Genomic DNA, 12,355 nt, shown 5'->3' with positions numbered 1-12,355 from the left:
TGTGCTGACGTCAGGTTTTACTGTGGATAATATGACTGGAATCTCCTTGAGCTTGAGAGGGAAATGGATGATAACCCTGATGAAAAGCAGCTGATGATGTGCAGTGCAAGTAGTAAATGAGCCGGTGGTTGAGAGGGAACTCCTAGTGATTCTTACCACTAGACTCTCTAGTGGATGAATATGAAAGGAGTTGTAGTTTAAGAAGGTGGCAACTTTTCAGATTGATTTTAATAAGAACCTCTCTGTCCAACGAGGTGGACAGTGAAATCTGTCTTTGACCATTATGCTGTACTTTCCTCTCTGATGACAGAAATTAATGAAAAATCATACCGTGCTGCCGGTAGGAATGCTGGGGGGAATTTTGGCAGTCCTTGACCATGTGGACACAGGCTCATCAAAACTGGACAGCTGAGGACTGGAAGAACAATTCCTGGTCTGATGAATCTGGATTTCTGCTGAGGCTGCAGATAGTGGGGTCAGAATTGGCATCAACAGCATGAATCAATGGGCCAAACTTGCCTTGTGTCAACAGTCCAGGCTGCTGCTAGAAGTGTAACGGTGTGGGAAATGTTTCCTTGGCACACTCTGGACCCCTTAATACCAATCAGTCATCATTTGAATACCGCAGCTTATCTGAGTATTGCTGCTGACCACGTGCATCCCTTTATGGCCACAATTTATCATCGTCTAATGGCAGCTTCCAGGGTCTTAAGACCTCCTGTCCACAACTCTGAGCAGCCACATCTGCAGTGGGGTTTAATCATCCCAGCTTTTGAGCTCTGTGTGGATGGATGAAAACGATAAAACCAAAGATATGCTAGCTGTGCTTTAATACTTGTTTTTGTTTGCCTCTTGGGACAGAAATAAAAGGTTTCCTCTGGTGCTGCATGTGAGTCAGACACACTGTTGTTTTATGTAATTGATCAGGTAACAGACCTGTTGTCAGGTTTTGCTCTGATGTTGACACTGTATGTTGTTCTGTTCAGGGATTAACTGCTCTGATCTGGTGGACTGGAGACAGAGCTGCATTTAGTCAGATTTAGTCACTGACTCCTGATGTGACACCAAAATCTGACCTTTCCCAAAGAGTAAAAGTGATTCCCCATCCCTCACATAATTTGGGTTAGTGTCAGTGGCTTACTGTCGTACACTTCGATGTATTTGGTGAAAAATAACTGTGACAATTGCATGCACATCAATTACCTGTAAATTATAAAATCACCTTTAAAAGATAAAATACCTTTGCATTAAGTAGAGGAGTGGCCCCGTTTTATTTCATAATGCAAATTTTCACAAGGATTAAGGAAACATTCTTGTTCCTAACACTTTTTTTTTTGTGAAGAAAGGAATAAAAAAATATTTTAAAACTATATACGGAAAAATTTGACCTTTCACTGAAGCTCATTTACTGTGCATATATTGCGTTTTTCTTTTCTTTAGAGTCATTTTATCATGTCTATTTACACCAATCCTTTTATTTTATCATTCATGACTGCAAATATCAAGTAATACTTTCAAATCAACCATATGTGTAAACTAATAAGAGCTATTCAGCAGACTGATTGAACCAGCTTCTCTGTCATGTAGTAGAGATGAAGGAGCAATAAACAAAGACAGTTGACTCTTGAATCTTCCCAGTGTGCAGCGCATTTGAATATCTGGTAATCACAGTCCATCTTGTGTGATTGCCCCGCACAAAAACAAAGGAAACAGGAATAATTGAGCCACAGAGAAGCAGCTGAAGAGCTTCTTATTCACTTTTCTTTTTTTTTTTTGAGAGAGAAATGGACATGCTCCATTCCTTGGCACTTTCACACCCACATAGTTATAAATCCAAGTGCTCGATGTGGAACATGAAGCATAGTGACTGTCCTGACAGGAACGCCACAGCATTTGTAGCTCTTTGAAATGCCCACATACAGCAATTTGATTATCAGTTTTACATGGGTATGTTTATTATTTAAAACAAATCAAGCTAGGAGATGTGTTATTTCAGCTGCCATCTTTGTTTGGCCTAAGAATGGCTATGTAGATCTGTCTGTTTCATTCCACCACTTTGGTACAGACTGAAAAATCCTAACAATTATTGGATGGATTGTTATGATATTTATATTAACTGTAAGAATTTCATCTTCATCTGGTTTCATCATCAGGTCATAATTTTAATGTTTATTTAATATATATAAAATGTTAAGATGGTGAACGTTGAGAACATCATACCTGCTAAATGCCAATATGATAATATTGTTATTGTGAGCATGTTACCTCACAGAGTTCCTATCACAGCTGTCGACTCTCAGTCCATTTCAAAGAGACTCCGAGTTTTATTTACGTATGATCTGTGATGTAAATGTAGTAATAATACATGAAAGGCTCATGCTGAGCTGATTCTTCTGTAGTGTGAGCTGCAATTAGGCTGCTGCCAAAAAGCTAATTTAATGTGAAACAGGCAGAGTCATGGGTTGTCCACAAGCCACCTGGTATAATTTTGCATTAGATGAGTTACCACTCGAAACGATGTAGGCTATTTAATGAGAAGCATCAGCCCTAGGCTGTCTTTAACAACGTTTTTCTTGATTAACCTTGCTTCTTAATTAATCCTGTCTAATTGGCTTAACGTGGTTCAACAGGTGGTACTATAATGGTTAAAGAAATGCCTCTGAAACTGCTCTTCCCCTTGATCCATAACAAAACTGCTGCCTCTCCATTTTCATAATGTGACTTTTATTTCTTCAGGCATGATCAACAGTAGTGCTGTGTCTTACTGCTGCTCTGAAAAAAAAAGGACACTTAGGCTCCTCAGTGTCTCATGGTGTCTCATAGTGGCCATTTAGTGATCAGTGAAGCTCCCAGGTTCAGTTCTCAGCTGTCACACGTCTTTGTGTTTGTGTGAACAGCGAAGTGTTTCATTAAATCTAACAGAGGCGCTCATAGATTTCACCCTGTCAAAGAGACTCAGACAAAAAGGCCACATTTTCACCAGAAGCCTTCATGCTAACTTCTGAACTGCCACTCATATGGCATATTTTTGGATGAGTGTTGTATGTCTCTTTCAGGATTTAAATGCCAACGGCAAAAACAGTTGCAGGTGTACAGAGCAATGGACCGTTTTGGGTACCCAAACAAAGAAAGGAAAGAAACATTTTGAAGGCTAGAAACAATCTGTGTCTGGAAACAGACTTTGTGGTCATGTTTGGCATTTTCTGTTTGTTGGTGGTGGGGGTATTTTTCCCTAAGCAATCAGTAGAAACTGTCACATCAATGTTATTTTAGGTGACATAAATGCTTCCACGGCGGTTGCTAGGAGCAGATGACACTTGTTGTGTTGATGGAAAAAATATGATGATTTAGGAGTTGTTATTTCTGTAAGATGACTTACAAGTTGTTGGCTGTGTCAGTCTCATCGGCGATTGTTGCTATTTTAGTTTCTGGCTCTGGCACAGACAAAATAGGTCCCTCATCCTTAATTCTCTGCAAAAAGCTCTAATGGGCTGAGTTGTTTTCCCAACAACTATAAGTGATTGAAAGACCCATTATATACCATATATAACTAAAAAAAAAAAAAAACTTACACCCGAGTGCTGCATGAAGTTACCATGCAGGACAAACTGTTTGCCATGAAGTCTCAAGAACCAAATTTGAGGACTATTTATACTATTTATATATATATAAGTGCAACATGAGACTCAAAAGCATACTGCCCCACTCCCCCCACCCCTCCCTCTCACATTATAATATACACATTAGTAGATAATAAATAAATATTTATTTCGTTTAATTGTGCATTGTTTACATTCATTCATTTTCTTAATAGCAGTCCAAGTCTTTACAGCGTTTTTGGCACAGTAGTGCATTTGTCTGCCTGTTACCGCCACCAACTGACAATCAGTGGAATTGTCTGACACCAGGATCTGAATCACGCCACACACCTGATCATGCACCCACTTGTAACAAACACTGTGCTGCTAGGAGTCAGAAACTCCACATGGTAGCTTTAATGTCACCACGTACAAGTTTTGAAAATGTCTATCTTGGTGCCAAAGTTGAATGAATCCCATATTCACACCTGCAGACAAATTATAATTGCTAATTTTCCTATCTTGTATGTCTTTGGACTGTTAAAACAAGAAAACTGGAAACAGGAAATACTGAATAGTGAGTTAAAGAAGAGTCACAAATTACTCAAACTGTTGGCCATCAGTCTCTGCCAGCGGGACTCCAGCCCTGCCTCACCTCTGGATATGATTTTTCTCCTCTTACTCATATATTCAAAGTGAGAACTGCAAAATGCAACGCGGTAGCTTTCTGCTCATGCTCATTAAAAAAACATTAGATCTGGGTGACCTGCAGCAGTCCCATCCATCTGATGACATACTGTAACATGTGCGACAGTAACATCAGTGTCAGTGGCTCAGGGCAATATAGTGCGTGATACATTCCTCAACAAAAATTGGCCATTAGCTTCCCAGCCACCCCTGATATATCTCCCAGTGGTCATATACATCGGTTGACATATGTGTTGTGCCTTTAAGCTGCTACCTATGGGATGCACTCACCAGCAATAGAGCCTGATGGGAAAGTGTCCTGCAGTCTTGGGGTATTCAGTACAGCTTTTTGGACTGATTGGTTTGCCGTAGCAGCTGCTTCATCACTATGAATGTTTTGTGGTTTTTTTAGATGGGCTGATGTTGGATAGTCCCTGATTGCTGCTTCTGTTTGTCTGTATGTACGTTTGATTTGATGTGGCATCCTCCTAAAGTGTTGCTGTTTGATTGCATGTGTGCAAATAAACACAAAGTCCTCCGTTGTGGCACAGACCAAAATGAACAAAACAGAATGCACATGAATCTTCTGTGTCTGACAGAAAGTATGTTTTCTGTCATGGGTAGTTTCTCTGCTTAAAGAATAAGGCTGGCCAAACTTCTGTCTTACTCTTATTGTCAACAAATCCCATGAAAAGGATAAAAACAATGGTTTGTGTGTCTAATATATTTTATTTGTCTGTGCCACAGAGCACACATTATGCAGCTGTACAATTTATTCATGACAAAGTAACGTGCTAGAACCTGCAGTGCCCAGGTGTTTTAGAAAATTACCTTGCTTTAATTTAAAAAAAAAAAAAAAAAGTAATTAGTATAAAGTCTGAAAGTTTAAAGAGATTTACTTTTCATGATCTTTGTTGACAGCAAGAAAAAGTTACACCAGCTTTGTCCTAAAAACTGACCTCCTCTGTCAGTCTTATATACAGTAAAAGTATATATCTATGTGTTAAAAATTCTAAATGAACGTTAGTGGAAAAACAACAAGGCCTTGTAACCATACATACATACAACTAGCTCTTCTCCAGAGTTGACTTTTAACAGAAAAAGGGTTCCCATTTTTTTTTTTTTTTGTCGGAGTGTTTATCAAGCTCAGGCATTAATGAGCCAGTCAACATCACTTTGTTGTTGAGGCACATCAATGCTGTTCCCCTTATTAACCCCATAACTCAGCTTGCCCTGCCAGCGGACCTCACCTTTAAAATGACCCACTGTTGTTGCATCTCACATGGTCGATGAAGCCCAAGTGCTGCTCAGTGATTTGTGATCAAATTACGGTGTTTCTGCTGGAGAAAGTGAAGATGCTAACCCAAGTGTGTGAGATACGCAAGCTGTTTGCTTACATAGCAAACACTCATTTCATGATTTCATGTTAGAAGCAAAATCAATGAGATCCTGATGCAAAGTGTTAAAAATTAGGACTGAATGTTTATGCTGAATTCTCCAACACTTTTGAAAATAAGAAGTTGTGTAATGTGGAGTTTTTTAAAGTAGCATAAAATGGAAATACTTAAGTAAAGCTTCAAAATTACTTGAATAAATATATTTGGTTTCTTTGCACTTCTGTCATGAAGCACCTTGCAGTGATGCTGTAGCAGCACAAGAGCATGGAGTTAACACTGGCAGGTTCCTGGCTTCATTTCCAAGGCATTAAGCTTTACACACGTGTGCTCTTATGAAACAAAGCATCAAATTTTTTTTTAAAGTTATATCAGTACCTAATTAAAACCACGCCACTCCTTTACCAAGAAACTGTGAGATGTGTGTTTGATCAAATGACTTCATCATCCTCGCTGTGGGTTCTCTAACAGCGGAGCGGCTTGTGCAACATCATGTCGAGTGTGTGGTGGAAGACAGATGCTTTCCATTAAAGACACAGTGACCAATGCAGCTCAGTCAGTGTGAGTCAGAGGACAGCAACACCCTCCCCTGGTGATGGAGCAGGGGGGTGGGGGGAGGCGTAAAAGAGAGAGGAGCGACAATCGTACTTTGTGTGCAGCAGCTGGATGGCAGAACAAAACAATACCACACAGAAAAGAGGGGTATTCTGTGTCTCATCATTTCCCATGTGTCTGTATAATGTCATTGTACATGTGGGCTGGAACACACAAAGTTGATGAAAGCGAAACTGAGTTTTTTCTTTTCTTTGTGATTAAAATAAGAATGTTTGGGGGGTTTTTTTGTTTTTTGAATTGTTTGTGAAAAACGTTACAATAATTATCTGTATTAACTATCATGTTTCTACATTCTATATGCTTTGATTTGTTGACTGGTTTTAGCAAGTACACAGTCTTGTGGTCAATATTACACTCATATGATCATCTCATTCTCCACCAAATCCCTGTGTTTTGATGCCACCCAAACAAAATGAAGGAAATTTTCTCTGCTTTCACCCAAATCTACACATATGAACAAATATATGGTTTCTATTTGTGGTACATTTATATTTGCTTGTTTGCTTGTCTGTTTGTTTAGGCCATTTCATTAGATTTGTAATTAAAAACAAAATAATACAATTCTTATTCTGTATTTTAGAGAAATACGGCATGTACAGTAGGAACAGACAGAATCAGGATTTTGAAGAATTGAAATTTATTTCCATTTGTTTGATACTGACAGTCGAGATATAGATGTAACAAATCAACAACACTGATCATTCAAGTAAATACAGTGGAAACCACAACTGTAATTATGATCATTTAGATTTATTTACTCTGTTATTTACAATTAAGTTATGGACCAACACATTAAGGCCCTGCCTTTCTGCTGTTTCCAGTCTCAGTTGTGAATGGCCAGTCTACTTGTGAATGTCTTTTTTCCAGGGTCCAAACATCATAGTCACATAGTAATTTCCAAAGAACATCATGATGACTCAATGCTGTTGCCTTGTTACAGAAAGATCTGTGTCCCCAAAACAGCTGTTGCTTCCCATTATCAGCATGTGAAATGGTCGTAGTTCTTCAGATGTGGTGGAAACATGAGGGGGATTGTACAAAAGCGGCTTTTAGTTTCTAAATTCAGTTTTGTTGCTACTCAGTTCTTGGGACTATTTGGTTGAAAAGGGACATTTGAACCCAAAGTGCTGTAACTTTTGATGGTCTCAGAGATCCCAAAACAGCAGAAGAAGAATGTGGGATGATTAGTCAGTGAAGAAGAAGAAGTAGTGTGAATAGTGTGTGTGCTGTATACGCATGTGTCCTGTCTACACAGGGAAGGTGTTTGTTTTCAGTTGTAATGAAATCTCCATTCAACCCGCTGCATGATTTGCACTTTCAATAAACAAATCTTTGGATCCTGCTCAGACGAGCAGTAAAAGTTAACAACACACAAAAGCAATATTGGCCTGGCGTGATGAAGCACCTTACTCACAGATTCAATCAAAACACTTTTACTGTGAAAAAGCAAAACTGCACGACAAAGAAAAATCTACAAAACAGTACTGAAAAAATCCAACAACCAACTCTGTGTGACATTTAACTGCAGATCTGTTTGGGTTTATATCAAAGAAACAACACTGATAGTCATGGAGTTGGCTGTGCAGTTGGAGTGAATGTTTTAATCACTCACACTTGTTTGTGCTGTTGTCCAGTTCAGTAGCCGGAGTAATTTCCCCCATAATAACAGAGGGGGGGACTGTGAGTTAGTGGGTCTGCTGTTTATTTCTCACACATGACTGAATTAATTCAGAGAAAACTTGTGATTGTGTGTTGGATTTTTTTTTTCTGTGACATTGAGATCAGTGGAAGCTACAGTGTGCAACACACTTGAACAGTTAAATACCGACTGTGTAAATAAATAGATGAGAACTGAAAGTGAAGTGAATGAAAGTGTAACAGAGTCCTGGTTTATTCTCAGTTTGTGGAAGAAAAGAGAAAATTCATGAATTGTTACGAACCCCTACTGCATGGCGGCTGATCTGTCCAACAGGCTGGTTTTCCATTTTCACATATCGGAGTCAGTTTTACGTGTCTTAATTATATACAGCTCTGTGAAGACTGTTTTAGAATCTGTGGCTCTGTGCTCTGTGCTCTGTGGCTCTGGACAAGCTTTTTGAAATCTGACAAAATAACTCAAACAACCTTTTTTCAAATAGTCTGTGTTACATACTAGAGGCAGATGTAGGTAGTGAGGGACTAACAAAAGACACATTCAGTTGCATTATGGGAGCTTCTTGTAGAAAAAAAAATTCTTCCAGACTTCAACAAAAAGTTGTTAATATCAAGTAGTTTTTCGTTTCATTCTGGATCTTCTGACCAACCTCAGGAATTCAGCCTGTTATAAAGTTCACATCACCACCTACTATCACATCTAGCCTAATAAAGCTAGCTTTCAGGTGACTCACACGTGTTGTCACTGTAGCGTCCAGTAGAAGCAAAGCAGCAGGGAGTGTGAGCTCTGACAGCCAGCGTCAGGCAGTGTTGATTGGTGACAAATTAACTGTGGTGTGTCGCCACAGTGGCCTGTCCAGATTCAAAGGTCAGTCAGAAAACTTGATCGTCTGTCCACACTCAGCTACAGTAGTGTTAATGGCTCACTCTGTCCTGGGCCCTACTCGCTGTCTGCTCCACAAAGGAAAAAAAAACAAAGGCGAGGATAACATTCCCCAACGAGTGGCTGATCCCTCTGGGCAAAAATGATCTAGAAATGCAACAGCATAGGTTATTTGTTCTTAAACCTACCCATTTTTTATGTTTTTATGCCCGTCTCTGGTTTACTTTATTGCTCTTGGGTAGGTCTTGTGCTGGATGTGAAGTGCTATGTGCTTTGCAGATGTTTTTAATTGCAGCTTCAAGCCATTAGAATCACCTCAACAGACAAAGAAATTATTAAAACTGCCACTGTATCAAGATAAAGATAAAGACAATGACATGGTTGAAAATGATTCTTCAGAAGCAGACTGATGTTCAAAATTCTCCTTTCACTTCAATCATTCCTGATCACCTTGCGCAGCTTTATCTGCTTTTACTGCCCACACAGTTACAACTGAAAGCATCAGAGCCTCTCATATAGGCTGCGTTACTGACTGCTTCCTATTAATGCACACAGTCATGCTGTGAGTCATGACAGAACAGAACAAAGTCGGTCTTTATGGCCTAATTACTAACAACACTTTCCGAGAATTGACCCCAGCAGTGTTGTGAATGTGAGTCTGGTAAGAATCTATTTGTCTGCCTTCCCCACTGATCAATAATAGACCACGGAAGTTGCCATAAAACAAAAGGAATTTTATTGGCAGAAGAGCTCATTGGCAGCTTGTTAAAACTATCGTCTACTAACCTATATGGTTCAGAGATGACATGGACATTTTAAAAATGTATTATTTTACCAGGAAATCTATTGTGAATTTATTTGACAAGCAGAGTAAAAGTTATCTAAATAAAAACCTGATGTCTTTAAATGCATGATTAGAAATTAGAAACAAGATAAAACACATCAGTCCCACACAGAATTTCTAAGGAACATGGTAAAGCTACATATATAGTATAAATATTTTAAGTTTTTGAGTTAATTTTGCTTAGTAACAAATTCCCGGGTTAACACTTCTTGTGGAAGTGTGGTTTTGTAATGTTTTACTTGCTAGTTTTATCATACTCACATTATCGGTACTGATATGAATCCTTTTTATAAACTGAAAAATGAATTTTAGATGAGATAATCAAATGAAGCTCTTGACTGTCTCATCCATGTATTTGTTTCTTAGGTTAATGTGCTCAAAATGAGAATAACCATTTAGTCTTCTAGTGTTACAAGAAACAATATGTGGGACAATTATTTAAAGAAAAAATGATTTTGTTATATTTGGAAGAATATGTTCTGGAAGTACAAATAAGTACATTTTGACTGATGATTGAATAGTGTGTTTGTAATGTTTGAATTCGAAGAGAAAAACTGAAAAAAAAGGTATGGAACCCAAAAATTTGCATCTATATGTTATATTTGGGTGATTATACAATTAAAGTTACAAGGTACAATTATTTTTTTCTTTATATTTGTGAATAATATGAAATCCAAACAGCTCATTGCAGTAATACAAAGAGAACTCAGTGCAAATATCATTAATGATAAATCAAGCAACATGTTGACAAAGGTTTTTTTTTTTTGTCTGTGTGTGTGTGTGTGTGTGTGTGTGTGTAGCAGTGTGTCAGACTATAATTTATAGAGGCAACAACTCACATCATTACCAAGTTTAAACTTTCAGATCGTGCCTTTATGTGTAGTCTCCAGTGATGCATCTTTTATTTTTTCCATAAAGAAACATTTACAGGATTACATGTGATATTAGAGCAGGAACAGCAGGAGGAAGATTTTTTTATTGGACCAATCGCATGAACCTGATTAGACATGACTTCTACCAGCTGTGTGTCTAAACTGGACAAGGTCGAGAGAACTCACACTGCCATCTTGTGGTGCTTTCAGCTGCTTACATGATACCTGAAGCCCTAGAGTTAATAATTAAATTACATAAACACTACCAAGCATACAAGAGCGCATAATAACTTTCCCATCACGTACTTTATCACGTATGATGATGGATGGTGCACTACTATACACAGAATCAATCAGAAGGCTTCAAGGTGCAGGGAAAAGTCATGTATATTTGTTTCAATTAACCTGGCTGCCAGTAGTTACTGCTATAATGTAAGGCTCTAAATGAGGGACATGTGTGCAGGGAGGAACAAGAAAGTAAAGACAAAAAAAATGTTTGAGTGTTCTATTCAAACGAGTGTCTTCTATGAGTACACAACAGGTCACCTGCTGTTTGATGTAAGCCAGTACCCCCTTTTGAAATGACATGAAATCTGATATTATATAGTACCCACAGTACTGATATGTGTTGCTGTCTTTCACTGCTCATTCTGTTGTGAAAGAAAACATTTATTACGTGTTTCTCATCTGAAATAAGAAATAACCTCTCAGGTATGTCAGTATGAAACAAGAGCTGTGCCAGATTGCTATTACAGTGAATGCAATTACCTAGCATTCATGTTGACAAAAGGAAATGGGAACATCATTAGTGCAGACTGCAGCATTTTAGTGTCATTGCCCAAATTGTTTAAGGATGTTGTCAAGCAGAAAACTCAATGAAGAAATGTTTTCTTTATCGCTTTGCCTTTTGGAGACAAGATATGTGTGTGTATACACCGGGGAGGGGGTGAATGCAACTGGCACAAGCACCATGGCAACCACAGCATCTCCACCCCTCCACCCTCCTCGCTGCATGTGTGAGGGCCAGCAGGAGACGTGTTCACGTGTTGCAGCTGACCGCTGCTGTTACTGCTCCCACTGACTCCATACACACTAAGTGTTCAACACTGGTGCTGGAGGACAGGTGGTGCTGTAGGTGTGTGCACGTTTGTTTGTGTGTATGTGTGTGTGTGTGTGTAAATGGCCAAGCAGTCAGTAGCCTGGGCCCATGTGTTTTTTTACTGAATGGTTTTGGAGCCACGTGCTGGTGATGAGGGACACTGTGCACTTGGCAGAGATGGATGATAGGAGGCAGCGTTTCAGTTATACAACCATTTCTGCTACGTGATATCAGTGACAGATGAAGAGAACCCAGTGGATAAACACAGAATAGAACAAGCTGTCCAATCACAGTGTTTCACTTTCACTGATTCAGAAATTAAACTTTTAAAAATTAAAAATGTTTGTGAAAACAAGAAAGAGACTCCTTTGTGAATGTGGCAATCAGACTTTCACATATACAAAAAACCCTCTGTTAGACCTGAATTGTCATTGTGTATCACAATTACTATATAAATAAAATTGCATTGCTTCCCACAATTTGTTTTAGTGAAAATGTCACAGTTTTTTGTCCTGTTCAGCAGGTTGTTGAAGTGCTGCTTCCCTCTGGAAGTTGCCTGTATTGTGTGTCACTGGAGACAATGAAGCATTGAAAACCCTGGGATACAGAAGCTTAAGGAAACTATTGAGACTTGCTCCTTTCTTGCAAGTGACTGCAGAATAACTGCAGGCCGCCTGACCATCAGCCAGGACAGCAGAGCAAGCTCTCATGTGTTGCTGCTTGGCTAATC

Source organism: Toxotes jaculatrix, chromosome 15 (assembly GCF_017976425.1).
Source record: "Toxotes jaculatrix isolate fToxJac2 chromosome 15, fToxJac2.pri, whole genome shotgun sequence".
In the NCBI taxonomy this organism is placed as follows: Eukaryota; Metazoa; Chordata; class Actinopteri; family Toxotidae; genus Toxotes; species Toxotes jaculatrix.
This window is presented reverse-complemented; position numbering follows the sequence as displayed.